Raw genomic sequence first — 14,592 nt, 5'->3', positions numbered from 1 at the left:
AGAGGAGAAGCAGGGGCCAGCGCTGACAGCGGTTAATGTATGTGGACAGTCCACATGTCCTTCCCGCTGGCCATTAGTCTCCTGTTACTCTGGAGGAGGAGGTTGTGCAAGGTCTAAACCTGCTGAGAATCAGCCCTGTCCTTCTCTATCCTAACTTTCCGGGCGATTTTAGTCTTTTCTCACTAGCTTGGAAAGTTCTTGTCTAATTCTTTGCTAGCAGTCGCTCAGAGAAAGGAAACAAGGCCTCATTCATTTGTTTTAACTCGTGTTGCCAGTGCACAATAAAGAGATTTTGAATTTATTTCTGTTTGTTTGCCTTCTTCATAATTACAGAAGGGACCCTTTCTCTAGACCCTTTCAACATTGCCAAGTTCATCTTTCTGTTGCTGTTGTTTTGCTTTCTTTAATTGATCCGCTCGCAGTAACTGGCTGTTGTTTAGCGCTGCTTCATTCATTGGCACTGTAATTGAAATTAGATTAATCAGAATCTCTTGTGCCAAGGAGCGTTCTATGAAAGGACCAGAAACGAAAAGCTGTGACTCTCTAATGAAGGCCACACCAACAATGAAACCCATGTGAGCAGATCTGTTGTTCCTTGGATAAAAATAGGCACTCTGTCCAGCGTTTTATTCATCTGTTTGTCATCAGAAGCCTTATGTCTCGGGTTAAACACTGTTTTTGTGTGTGAAACAAGTAATACGATCGCACAGAGACTGATATGGGACCCAGAGGTCATAGAGTAAGGGTCAGCCTCTCTTTTCACAGACTTCAGGCACTGTTTGTGTGTAATTATGAAGGATTTGTGTCATTAAATGTACGATACATACAGAAGCACCAGATGAGAGCCTTTTTTTTCTTGTGGATGATTGTTCTGTGAGTTCTTTTAGTCAGTTTGAGTTCACCTCTGTGGTGTTTAGGTCATTGGGGGCAGTGTGAAGCCTGCTGACGCATTCAACCTCCCTGGTGATCTTGGAGGGAATGTCACTGCACTGCGCAGCCATGGACACACACAAACACCCTTGCAGATATTCCTGTAATGATTGCCGTGTTATACAAAAACTGTTATATTGATCTTTATATGCAACTCAGAAATAGCTTGTAGTTTGTCACCTAACGTTGCATCTGTGCGAAAAGTCTTAAGTCACTGGGGTATATTTCTAGCAATAGCCAAAAAAAAAAAAAAAAAAACATTGTATGGGTTAAAATTATCAAATTATCAAAATGATCTTTTATGCCAAAAATCATTAGGATATTAAGTAAAGATCATGTTCCATGAATATATTTTGTAAATGTCCTACCGTAATATATCAAAACGTAATTTTAGATTTGTAATATGCATTGCTAAGAATTCATTTGGACAAATTTTGATTCACTAGCATAGAAACCACTTGACAACAGTGTCGTGGCCAGATGCGGAAGTAGCTTCGCGACAAACTTCAACTAGAAAGAGATGCCGATCTCGCTTGTGTTTTACTCGACAGGCGAGTTGTTTTGATTCGTATCTTTACAGAAAACATACTCATAACTTGAATACATAACAAGATTAGTATTATGGGGCATACACTCCAAACGCGGGGCATCGCGTCTCTAGACTTGCGCGAAGACGTGTCTGATCCATCGTCTGATCGCGTCTTTGCATTGACTTTGTATATAATCTACTCGCGCAAATCGTTGAACTCGCGTTAAATCCATGATTTATCTTTCCGTCTGATTGATTGCCGTCAGCGATTGGGTAGAAGACAACACATCCCATCATTCCACGCTCCTTCTAAGCATCATCAAACCACACGATTGTTATTGTTTTGATAGTGCACCCTCTCGTGGCAGGTCCTACAACCTGTACCTTTAAATTCTTTTTTTAGAACTTCAGGATTTTTTATTATTATTATTATTATTAAAACAAGCAAATTACTACTTTTTTTGTTTTCTTATGTGAAGTTCACACACACACACACACACACACACATATATATATATATATATATATAGTAAATTTTGTCAAAAAATGTTCACCAAATTTTTTCAACTTTTCACCTGCTTTTAATTATGACTGCTTATTTTGTGTACTATTCTTTTAAGACCCTTACTTTCCCTTATCTTAGACCCAGACTTTCAATCATTATATATATGAACAATTGGTGTGTCACATGTGTCAGTGAAGAGCATGCTTGAGGTAAAAATCTGAGATGAGATAGGTCAAGAAAAATAAAGAAAAATCTAGGTAAATATCATATGAGAAGAATATTTTGTTTGCTCATAATTTCCTAATAATCTGTAATTATGACACTTAATATGAAAAATAATTAAAATTACAGAATTTTCAGGTAATTGTTAGTGGACAAATTAAATTAGTGGAGGTGTCAAAATGGTTTTAAGATTATTTATTTTCTAAAAGTCCTTAGGAACAAATGTGTCTATATGTGTGTACAATATTGGAGGAAAAAAAAAACAATGTGAGTGGATCAGACAAGCAATTTCTTTTAGTCTCTCTAGATGTTGTCTGTCTTTCGATCACACAAGTTCTGAGCTATTTTTCTGTCAGCAATAAAATAAATCAGGTTTCACGTTTGCACAGAGAGATCAGGCTTTTCCCCGAATGGAACAAAGCCAGTCTCTGGGGTCTCAGCGCTTTTCAATCAGGGCTGTAGTATCTTGGATGTTGACGTCATGGCAACTGGCTGTGTAGGAACGAGTACAATTGCAACACTTCAGAGAGCTCACGCACGACTTTGTCACTCCCACCATCTTAGAGAATGTAAAACCGAATCCAGGCAAATAAGTGGCCACTCTCACTGACCCGATTCTGTCGGCAGGCTGCGGGCTTATCAATGGAGCTGGCCGGGTGACACGCTGTGTTAGTGAATAGCTTGTTAACAGAGCAGCGATGGACTGGGAGCAGCAGTAATGCCGTCAGAACTGCAAGAACAGCTCCTGAAAATCACACCAATGCCACAGTCATACAGTATAGTTGTCAGTTCTCTCTGAAGCTCAGTGAATGACATCTGATAAAGTCATTCTGTTGTTCTTAGTGATTGAAAATGTTTAATTATATGGGTTCTACCACTGATGAACAATGAACTCTTTTTGGACAGTTAAAGGAATATTTCACCAAAAAAAGGTTTAACTATGTCATCATTTACTCACACTCTTGTGTTTTGAAACTTATATTCTTTTATGGGAAACAAATGGAGATGCTGGGCAAAATTTCCGAGCTGCTCTTTTCTGTACAATGGAAATGATTGGTGACCACGAGTGTCAAGCAAGATTTTATCAAATAATGACATAAATTTCAAATTGACATGGCTTCAGAAGAAACAAAATATAGTCACTTGGTGCTTTTGTGCCCTTTCTGAAACTTGACAGCTTTGGTCCCCAATCACCTTCATTGTAGGGAAGAGAGAAGCTCAGACATGTATGCGAAATATCTCCTTTATATTCCACAATTTTCATTTTGGAGAGATCTAGCCCTTTAATAGAGACAAAAGTATATGCAAGCACATTCTACATTAACGAGATGAACTTATGCGGTGTATAATTAGTCTGTGATTTACTAATTTACTAATTTACTAATTACTAGTAAATCTGCATTTACTAATTTTCCTCTGGAGTCATCCATATGTTTAATTACATGATGTATAATGAGTGGGAAGAATCTCTGAGACACGTGTGCACTGCTCTGTGTTATAAATGGATTATTCATGTAGCCAAATGTGTGTGTTTTGTGCAGGTATACATGAGTTCCCTGATGATATCTTTACCAACCAGGAGCGAATGGAGGGGGCTGTAGCCTTGCATGTTCTGTGTGTAAGTATCTCTACCATCTGCTTTTCCTTTTCAACATTCGACACAGTAGCTTGAATGCCTTATTCTTGCTGAAACCTATGAAATTACACAAACACTTAAAGCCACAAGGCTGTGTGTTCCATTCAAGCATCGGGCCATCTCTGGCTTCACCTGTATTATTTGTTACAGTGACTACAAAGGATTTTCCAAGTGACTTGCTCATTGGTACACATGAATGAATTGATCATCTTAAGACCAAAAATGTTAGTTTTAATATTTGAATGTGTAGTAGCATTGGCAATGACATTTTCTCATTGCCTAAGATATTCTTTCCTCTGATGTGCAAGTGTATTATTTATGCAGAAAGCACATTTATTTATTCACTTCTTTCCTTTAAATTTTCCAGCTACTTTTGCATAAATGGCATCAAAGTTGTCGTGTTCATATAACTTTATCTATGCTCTAGAAATGATGAAGCCCATACACATCTGAAGATGTTTTATTGTGCATTAGTTCTTACCTAAAATACTGTTTACTACAGTGATTGTGCATATATATAGAGAGCGGGATTGGGTTTTGCTGTCTCTGGCAGTCTCACAAACATTTGTTTATAAAAAAAAAAAAATACACAGTAGAGTTCCCTCTGCCAACAGTATTTCCCATGGTTTCTTTTCTTTCAAGGATTAAACTGAGTGTTCTCTGGAGGTTTCAAATGGAGCTAAAGTGAAATAACACTAGAAGTTGAAAGTAGTGTAAGCTGGGTGGCTGTCCAGAGCCTTTCTGAATCATGATTAGATAGAGGCATTTTTCATTGAAGTGTGATTCATTGAAACTACTCTATGGCCAAAAAAAAAAAAAAAAAGCATGCACTCTACTCTATGGCCAAACACACACACACACACACACACACACACACACACACACACACACACACACACACACACACACACATGCATACACTTATTCATACTCCTAAAGCAATTATGATGTCACTTAGAAATTAGCTGTGTTTTTGTTGTTATTTTTTAAAGAAACTGAGAGATAAGAAAATCGTTGTATTTGGTAACTGACATCATGCACAATCTGGAGCATAATTCATTACATGGATGCTCTCTTAATAAATCCATCACAGGTGCATTTAATAAAATAAACTGAGTTGCTCTGTTCCACCCCATCATCATCGTAAGCTATCACAGAGAAACAATTCCTCATGCATCAGGTTTTCCTGCCCCCATAGGCCATGTCTGAGCACAGTTTTAAGTGAAGCATGCCATGTGAAGCAGTACTGTGTGTTCCTGCTGAAATCCCCTGCAGGGTTGGTTTGACGCTGCCATTGTTGTGCGTTGTTTAGATAGATGCTCATGTAAGCAGAGAGTGAGCGGATGGTAAAAGCCGCAGCTGAAAACCTCTAAGACTCCCTCCAGTTGTTTACATGTTTTATTTATCTTTAGGGGTTTCAGTAGCCCAGCTCTGCCTTGTCAGAAGGTCAAGAATAAAAGGAAGTGTATAGAATGAGAGTGGAGAGGGCAGAGATTACATAATGGGCACACAGTGCAAGCATAGCAACGTGTCGGCTGAATTAGACGCATTGATTTGCAAAGTCTTGGCGGGAAACAGTTGGCAAATGGTCCCAGGAGGGAATGGGAGCTTGCTTTAAAAGACGGTGTGTGCTTGCATACTTGTGTCTTTATATGCAAGTTTTATGTGTTTCCTTGCTCATTTAACATATATTTGATTGAATAATATTTTCAAATGTTATATTTAAGTGACAATATTTAATATATTTTATTTAAATTATTTATTTAACAAGTGTATATTGCAGTGTTTATGTGTTTTATTTGTATGCTTTTATGTAGATGCATAACTTCAAATGCATATGTGTGTGTTGCATGTCAAGGGACTATGACATCTGCGATTCACACCCATCTGACCACAGCAGATGTTGGAGCAACTAATCTCAACACGCAGCTCTTTTATGTAAAACATGACAGACTGTGCATAAATTTCATCCCTATTGAGTATGAGACAAATAAACATTGAAACCCCCGGCCCTCAACAGCCCTCACTCTGTAAAGGGCGCCAGCTTCCTTCAGTGCCTTTCTGTCATTGGGACACTTTCTAAGAAAAGGTCTGAATAGTCCCAGTAGACGGCAGTCCCACTGGAGGGCAGATTGCTCTGAGAATTTAATGGTGTTGACACTCAAATGTGCCCGCTCACAAGAATTTCACTTTTTCTTTTTTTTTTTTTTTTACTTCTTATGTAATGCAAAGTTATAGACGCTTCATCAGATGTCGTAATCTAATTTAAGGTGGTATTTCCACAGTGGACCACTTTGACTTTAATGGAAGAGAATGACAATTCTGTCATGATTTTCTCACCCTCATGATTCATTTCTAAAATTGAAGTTTTGGAAGTTTGGTTCTCAACCATTTTGACTCCATGACTTTTCCAGTTGTCCATGATTTGCTGGATATTTGAGTGTGAGGAACAGACCATCATTTAAAGGGATAACTGTCATCATTTTCATAGTTTTAAGTTATTCCAAATCTTCCGCTGCTGCTGAATACAAAAGAAGATATTTTGAAGAATGTTGGTAACCAAACAGTTGCTAGTCCATCTTTACTTCATTAGTATTTTTTCATGTTAGTTGATCAGAAGAAATAAACTCATACAGGTTTAGAATGACTTGAGTGGTGGTATTGATGACAGAGTTCTGATTTGTAAGTCCTGGAGATTCAAAAGGAAGGTATGTGCTTGAAGTGGGGATTTTAATTTTGTGTTCACTCTCTCTCTCTCTCTCTAAAGGCCATGTATATGTTTTACGCTCTGGCACTGGTGTGTGATGACTACTTCGTGCCCTCTCTGGAGAAGATCTGTGAGGTAAGACATTCATCATGTCCTAGCTAATGTTCTACAGTTGCTAAATCATTTAAAGCATGTTTGAAGGTGAAATATGTAATCATTTTAAAATATTTTCTAATTCATAAAAATGAATTATAGTTGTCATGAAAATATATAAATTAAATATTCCTGATTCATGCCAGTCTAAGCTATTTTAAAGCTGTTTTTTATAGTATTTTTTTATATTTTTATGATAAAATATTTAAATTAAATATTTCTATTTTCTATTTCTATTTTCCAATAGCATATGGGATAAGTGTTCAGGAAACTTCAGATTAGTCACTATTTGTTTTCTTTTTTCTGTTTGGTCACTTCATCTTTCACGTCTCTCTCTGTCTGCGTGTGAATGTGCTGTAGCGCCTCCATCTCAGTGAAGATGTAGCAGGAGCCACGTTCATGGCAGCAGGAAGTTCAGCTCCTGAACTCTTCACCTCAGTCATAGGTAAGGCCATCCTTAACCTGTTAATTGTCACCCCGTCCCGTATACGGGACGCCTACGTTTACTATACTATATTACAATCAAATCTAATCTAATCTTGACAAACTATATATCGTTGGAAAGGTCTAAGACTCCCAAATATATATTGTACCAATATTTTTTGTTAAAAATTATGTAGGAAAAGTGATAGATTAATTTATGAGAAGAGCGCACCCTCAGAAATCTACATTACAAAAGGAGTTTTACCTTTGTTTAAAAAAAAAAGACTTCCTCGTTGCCTTTTTCTCTATCACATTTTAGAAATCATCAGAAGTTATATATCACTTGAAAACATAAAATCTCAAAATTCATCCTTTAAAAACCATTTTAAAATCAGACATTGCATTACCATGTAAATGGCACATAAAAAAAAAAAAAAAAAAAAAAAGGTCGGTAGTTAGGTCTATATATATAAATTTTTTTTTTTTTTTTTCAAGTTTCAATGTAAAAAAAAAAAAAAAAAGTAAAATTTTGGTGATGGTGATTACGTAGGTAAGAATTTAAATAAATTAGCATATCGTGACGTCAAAGACTGGGTCTTCAACCCGTGCCTTCGGGCGCATCATTGCAAACCTCATTTTGATGTAGGATATATAGACCACAAACAAATTGAAATCTGTCAAAAACATGTCTATTGCATGAATTTCAGGTGAGAAGAAAAAAAATGAGGTACTGTTTTACTGTTTTATTTGCATCCACCGCTAGGTATCAATGCAACCTACAAATGAGAGACTGTTTACTTTGCTTTCTTGGGTTGTCACTTTGAAAAAAATCCTGTTTGATTTGAGTGATAAGTGTTCATTGAATCGATTGCATGTCTAGATGCATTTTATACAGCAAATAACACCAAATATAGGTAAATCCATGGACAACAGGCAGGACGAATGTAAAGATTCAATATATTGGTAAAGAACAATATTTCTGGTGATTTATTTGTGTGAAGTTACGTGCGCAGTGACAAACAGGAGTGCAACATTCTCGAAAAACAGTAAGCAGAGTGGACTGCCATAATGCAAAACATTTACTGCAGGCTTCAACATGGCTGTGTTTACGATTAGAAATGTCAACAACAACAAATCGCATAGGCGATTCTAGCCCGAATCTGTATCTGTACGCATGAGACTGTCTGAATACCGGCAGAATTCACATTTCTGTTGTAAAAAGAGAAACACTGTGCACAAGTATTATTTGCTGTTATGCGTGTGTGTCTGAAGCTGCATTTGCTGTGTGACGCGTGTTCCAAAAAAAACAAAAAGAAAACTAGATGCGCTCCGAGAGAAGGCCATTAAAATCAATGTCCTATTTTTGTTTTCGAAACTTGTGTTGGTTGGTCCAATCGATTCGTGCAATAGATTTTTGAAATTTTAGACTAGTCGAGAGAAGGGATGGGAAAAGATCTGGGCACAGTTTTTCCAGAACTTCGTGCCAAGTTAAAGCAGTGTTGAGCTGTTTTAATGATTTTTTTAGATGTATTATGGTGCCCGAACCCGTATGACTTTGAACAGTGACCGCAAACATTTTGTTTACTGCTGCCATCATTACCAAGCGCAAACTGTTGACTCTGACAATGAATGAGAATATGAGACGAAGCGAACGCACAGGCCATAGTGTGACATCCGTGTCAACAGATGAAGTCACAGGGTTTTTTTTTTAAAGAAAGAACGTAGTCTTCGTTTGCATATAGGCCTAGGCAATTTATATATTTACAATACTTACTAAAATAAAATTAATATTATTTTATTGCTTTTGTATTAGTTGTTTGAAGAGAAAAAAATATTTAATTGGTCGGTCTTAATGCAAATGTACAACCAGCAAGTCGGTCGGACTAAAAGCAAAAAATAAATACAAAATTTAGTCAGGGACAGGGTTGGTCGTGTAACGGCAAACAAGAATATTTTTAAGGATGGCCTAAACATCTCTAAACACAGCCTGTCTTTGGAAAACAGTACCCATCACATTTGAACATGGACTTTCACGTGCACTTTTGTAAGCTGCCCTGTCTTCTTCGTGCAGGTGTATTCATCACCAAAGGAGATGTGGGAGTGGGCACAATCGTGGGTTCTGCTGTCTTCAATATCCTCTGCATCATCGGAGTGTGTGGGATCTTTACTGCACAGGTGCTCATTACTTTGCACATGGACACATGTACGCAAAAGCTGTTTTAAGTAATGTTTCAAACCATTTTAAATGAAAATCTATGTTATAGCGTTCTTAAATGTAGCCCCAGGGAATTCTAACAAACAGTTCCATCAGTGTGTTAGTTATCTTCAGTGTAAATTTATGTTTTTTACCCATAGTGGAAGAATGCATTATATAATGCACTGTATCTTCCCCAACACTGTGTCCATCTTCATTTACTACAGTCTTTGTGCATTTCAACAGTAAGGCATTATTGTCCTTTAAACAGCCGACACAAATGTACTGAGCAAGCATTATAAATTCTCGACATCTGTGAGAGGGCATCTAGAGATGAATGAGCTGACCTGTGCATCCCCTCCTAAACCTCTGCCCTAAAAAAGTCATTACTTAGTGCAGAATGACAGTAAGAAGTGAGCAGACTCTTTTCAGGGGTCACTGAGAGTAGCTTATGAGGTCAGCCATGTCAGCTGTGGAACTTTCCACTGGATTCGGTCATTCATGCTCCTTCGGTTTAACCTCCTGAGACCCCTACTATGTTAAAGAAATATGTTTTTATACACACATGCACACACATTAATATTTATGCACAGACATACATGTGATACAGAGTGGATGGTGTTTGGGCATTTTTATTTTTTTCTAACAAAATTAGCATTTCTTATTAGTGATGTCAGTAAGTCATTCCAAAAAAGTGGCACAGAGCCATAAGACACTGGCACACTTATCCATGGAGCCCATCAGTGTCAAGGGGGAAAAACACATCTGCAACAATGGAGCTTCTGGTTGCCATGGAAACACAAAGCTAAGCGTGTCACCTGTGGTGTAAGTTAAGCTGTGTTGGTGTGAGTGATGGCGCATTACTTCTGCTGCTCTGACGTAGATCAGTGCTTTTTATGGAAGGATCGCTCTACACAACATGACACACGTTTAATATGGATTATTTCACACAGTTCAATCAGCTGGATTCGGTACAGGATGTCACCTCCATATATGGTTCCTTCTTCAGTCATTTCCTTTACTCGCTTCCAATTCACACACTTTGATTCAGCATTCTAAAGTCTGCAAGCCAAGACCAACTTTTATAGTTACCGATTACACATTATAGAAGAGGCATGACAAGTACATTTTTAAAATCCTTTAATACCAGGGTTTCCAGTTGAGTCCGTGAATGAAAAAAGCATGAAGTTTTATTGTGCGGAATACAGACTTTTTGAACAAAACTCCTTAATATACTGTAAAACTATCATGCAATGTCATTATTAAAGATGCAGGTTTTTTTCTGTAGTTTCTTTTTCAAAATCTTGGCACCTTTATGTGTGTCCCATTTATAATTAGGGCCCTGTAATATGATGATAAATGACATTCTTTATGAGTTATCAAATGAGAAATGGGAAAGCCACATATCGAATCAAAGCTTATCTTTTTCACAAGGTGACTAATATGTGAAAGGCGCACAGTGTCACACAGATACAAAACACAATCACCGTAACACACTTGACACTAAAGGTATGCAATAGACGTTCATTTAACAACATAATGTGCAACATAAAACCATAATGTACAGATACAATAATAATAATAAACCAACGAAGAAACAAAGTTATTTCAATTAAAATCCATCAATGATAGCTGTTAACCAGGAAATGCTGGGAATGTCAATTTATGTTTTCTTTTTTCACTGTATTAGTTATAAGTTCACTTGTTCTTTTTCACTTCCAAAAGCATTGTACAGTACTTAAGTGTAAAATTGAATTTCCTTTTAAAGTTTAAAACAGTTTTTCCCTGCATAGAGGTGGGGAACTTACAATTAACCTAATAACAGGTTTTTACCTGGTGTGTGTGTGTGTGTGTGTGTGTGTGTGTGTGTGTGTGTGTGTGTGTGTGTGTGTGCGTGCGTGTGTGGGCATGTTTTTGTGACATATCAGGACGCAGGTGAGGGTTAGGGGTATGGTTGGTGAAGGGCGATAGAATATACAGTTTGTACATTATAAAAACTATTACGCCTATGGGATGTCCCCACTATTCATAAAAACAAACATTTGTGTGTGCGTGTGTGTGTGTGTGTGTGTATGTGTGTGTGTGTGTTATTTTTATTTTCTTTCTTTTTTTTTAACAGTGTAGTTTTTTCACAAAAAAACCTTGATGACTGGTGAAATGATCAGTTAAATTTAAGAGTTTCTCTGCTTTGACACACTCCCTTTGAGTCTTAGTGTGTGTGTTTTTAGTGTGCATGTGTAAACTGTCTCTTCATTACTAGTCTCTCTCTCTCATCTGTACTCTCTCCCTTGTCGATGCAGGCAGTTCAGCTCTCGTGTTGGACGTTAATGAGAGACTCTGTGTACTACACTATCTCAGTGACCGCTCTGATTGTGGTGAGTACAACTCTTAAGTGGCTTTTCGTGCTCCCATGATGCCTATGGGCCTCCTCGAGCAGCAGGAGTGGAGAAGCAAGTGTCTCTCCCGTGGGGCCCGTGGCCTGCAGCACGGGCCTCTTATTTGCCCACACTCTGCATGTGTTACAAGCGCAGAGGAACACCAAAATCAATCAACAGTACACAGGACGCAAAGTAACTGAGATGTTACTCACAGCACCTTATTAAAAGTTGGATTCACTGAAAAAACTAACTGTATTTTAAAATTATTTCTTTAAACTCTTTTTTGAGAGGCGTGATATATCTTTTCCTCTTTTGCAATTTCTTGAACTCATGATAGCATATATATAGTATAATAATAAAACCTGTTAATAAACACATTTTAATGTAAATATTTGCTTGATAATACAAGTTGTTTATTATGTTATATTACATTACATTATATTTGTTATTCAATAGTTTACTCATGAAATCCTCAAGCCTCAGGGCCCATATTTACAGTGAGATAGTGCTGCCCTCTGGTGGTTAGGTGTAAAATTTCAGGAATATTTGAAGGAGTTTGGCTTTGAATATTAAATCTTTTATTCTCTCTTTTTTTTTCAAGGTTATTTATGATGAGAAGGTGACGTGGTAAGATTAATACTGCTGTTACATCAGAACACCCTTTTCATTTTTCATATTACAACAGTTTCGAATTTTGTTTTGTATTCAGTCATTTATGCTACTTTTTCTCCTCAGGTGGGAATCGCTCACCCTAACATTGCTGTACATAGTTTACATTATACTAATGAAGTGAGTTATCTGTTTTGTTGTCATGGACATTTTTCATTATTACATTATCTACTGCACATCAGTAAATCACATCACTTCTGATTTTATTAACTCTCCTTCCTTGGTGTTAATCAGATTTAACTCACGGGTGGTCAATTACATTGAGCGGCGGAAAAAGAATTCGACAAATCTGGGTAACGGCACAGCCAGTAACACAGACATCGACGATGGGTGCGATGCCACTGTCGTGCTGCTAAAGAAAGGTAATACTGTACATGTAGTCCTGTTTTATAGAAATCATGTGTTCAACTACTTGGTTTCCATCTAAATTTCTGCATTGTTGTTCTGCCACTCTTAGCAAATTTCCAGAGGAAGCCATCAGTGCTGATGGTGGACGAACTCTTGTCTGCGTACCCTCATCAGCTGTCCTTCTCTGAGGCCGGAATGAGAATCATGATCACCAGTCACTTCTCCCCTCGCACGCGCCTCACAATGGCCTCCAGAATGCTTATTACAGAGGTCAGCCACACAAACACATGCACACTTCCACAAATACAGTTTTGTCAAGCACTAGATGCATATCTAGATTTCATTCAATGTTAAACAAAAGTACAGCTAAGTTGTATAGGTTTTAAAATGAGAGAACGCTCTTATAAAAATATTTTTATATATCATTTTATTACAATATTACAACAACTGTTATATGTATGTGTGTGTGTGTGTGTGTGTGTGTGTGTGTGTGTGTGTGTGTGTGTGTGTGTGTATATATATATATATATATATATATATATATATACATATATATATATTTTTTTTTTTGAGATGGCAAAGCTACAGTCTTCACAGTATTATTATTATAAAAAAAAAATACAATTAAAACTAAACTTACATAATATTAATAAAAACTATAATAGTATATAAAAAATTTACACTGGGGCTTCAGTCTCATATGCTGAAGTGGTCCTCAAGAAACATTTCTTATTATCAGTTAAACAGTTTTTTTAAAAACTGATACAGGTTTCAGGATGCTCTGATGAATAGAAAGAATCTAAAAGAAAGAAAAAAACTTAATTGTGAGATAAGGTTAAAATGAGAAATAACGTCACAATGTGGGACATAAATATGTAAATATCGCACTGTTGTGAGAAATAAAGTCACAATTACCTTAAGGTTATTCATTTTATCTGTATTACAGACTGAAATATTTATTATTCTGTTTTAACTTGGACTAATGTGTGTGTGTTTGTGTTTCTGCAGAGGCAGCGTCTGATAAACAGTCGTTTCAGTAACGGGGATTCAGAGGTGACTGTAAAGATCCCAGGAAAGCGGGGGGTGGAGAATGGCCTGGCAGGATCGGACCGAGGCCTGAACGGGCGAAAGGGGGTCACCATGATGACGAAAGGGGAGGGGCTGAAGCCGGAACTGACACAGAAAACGAGGACAATGAAAACAATGAGAACGATGAGGAAGAGGAAGAGGAGGAAGATGACAACGAAGGACCCTATGTACCATTCCGCTGCCCCGGTACAATTATTACAGACTACAATTATTTAACAGATTATTGTAAATAATTTTAGGTTCAATTCTGGTTGTCCATAAACAGGAAGGACTATTGACTCAAATGCTGTCCTGATCTCGTGCAGGTGGAGGCTTTAATAAGCTAAAGTGGCTGCTGGCCTGGCCACTGAGTCTGCTGCTGTTCCTCACCGTGCCCAACTGTGCCACCCCTCGCTGGGAGCGCTGGTATATGGTCTCGTTCATCACCTCCACCCTCTGGATTGCTTCCTTCTCTTACATCATGGTTTGGATGGTAAGACTTTCCTCACATATATTAACTTTAGAAATCCTTAAATTATTATTTTCCACAAACATTCAGTGACCTGCTGACACTCTCGTGGCAGGTCACAGTGATCGGTTACACAATCGGCGTCCCTGATGTCATCATGGGTATCACTTTCTTGGCTGCTGGCACCAGCGTTCCTGACTGTTTGGCCAGTTTAATTGTTGCACGGCAAGGTAGGAACAAATTAATATTTCTTCATAGTCTAGCGTTATCATTTATTATAATTTCCCCAATTAAATGATTTGATTGCTTTGCAAGGAAGAGGCTGTTAACAGATTTCCAAGTTTTCCAAGTCAGAAGTTTT

At 37.5% G+C, this 14,592-nt stretch overlaps 1 pseudogene; it reads left to right on the top strand.

Moving 5' to 3' along the window:
- Positions 1–14,592, top strand: part of LOC113075956 (sodium/potassium/calcium exchanger 3-like) — a 65,850-nt pseudogene that overhangs the window by 48,575 nt on the left and 2,683 nt on the right.

Source organism: Carassius auratus, unplaced genomic scaffold, assembly GCF_003368295.1.
Source record: "Carassius auratus strain Wakin unplaced genomic scaffold, ASM336829v1 scaf_tig00018130, whole genome shotgun sequence".
Classification (NCBI taxonomy): domain Eukaryota; kingdom Metazoa; phylum Chordata; class Actinopteri; order Cypriniformes; family Cyprinidae; genus Carassius; species Carassius auratus.
Note: the sequence above shows the minus strand (reverse complement) of the source record. Positions and strands in the feature narration are given on the sequence as shown.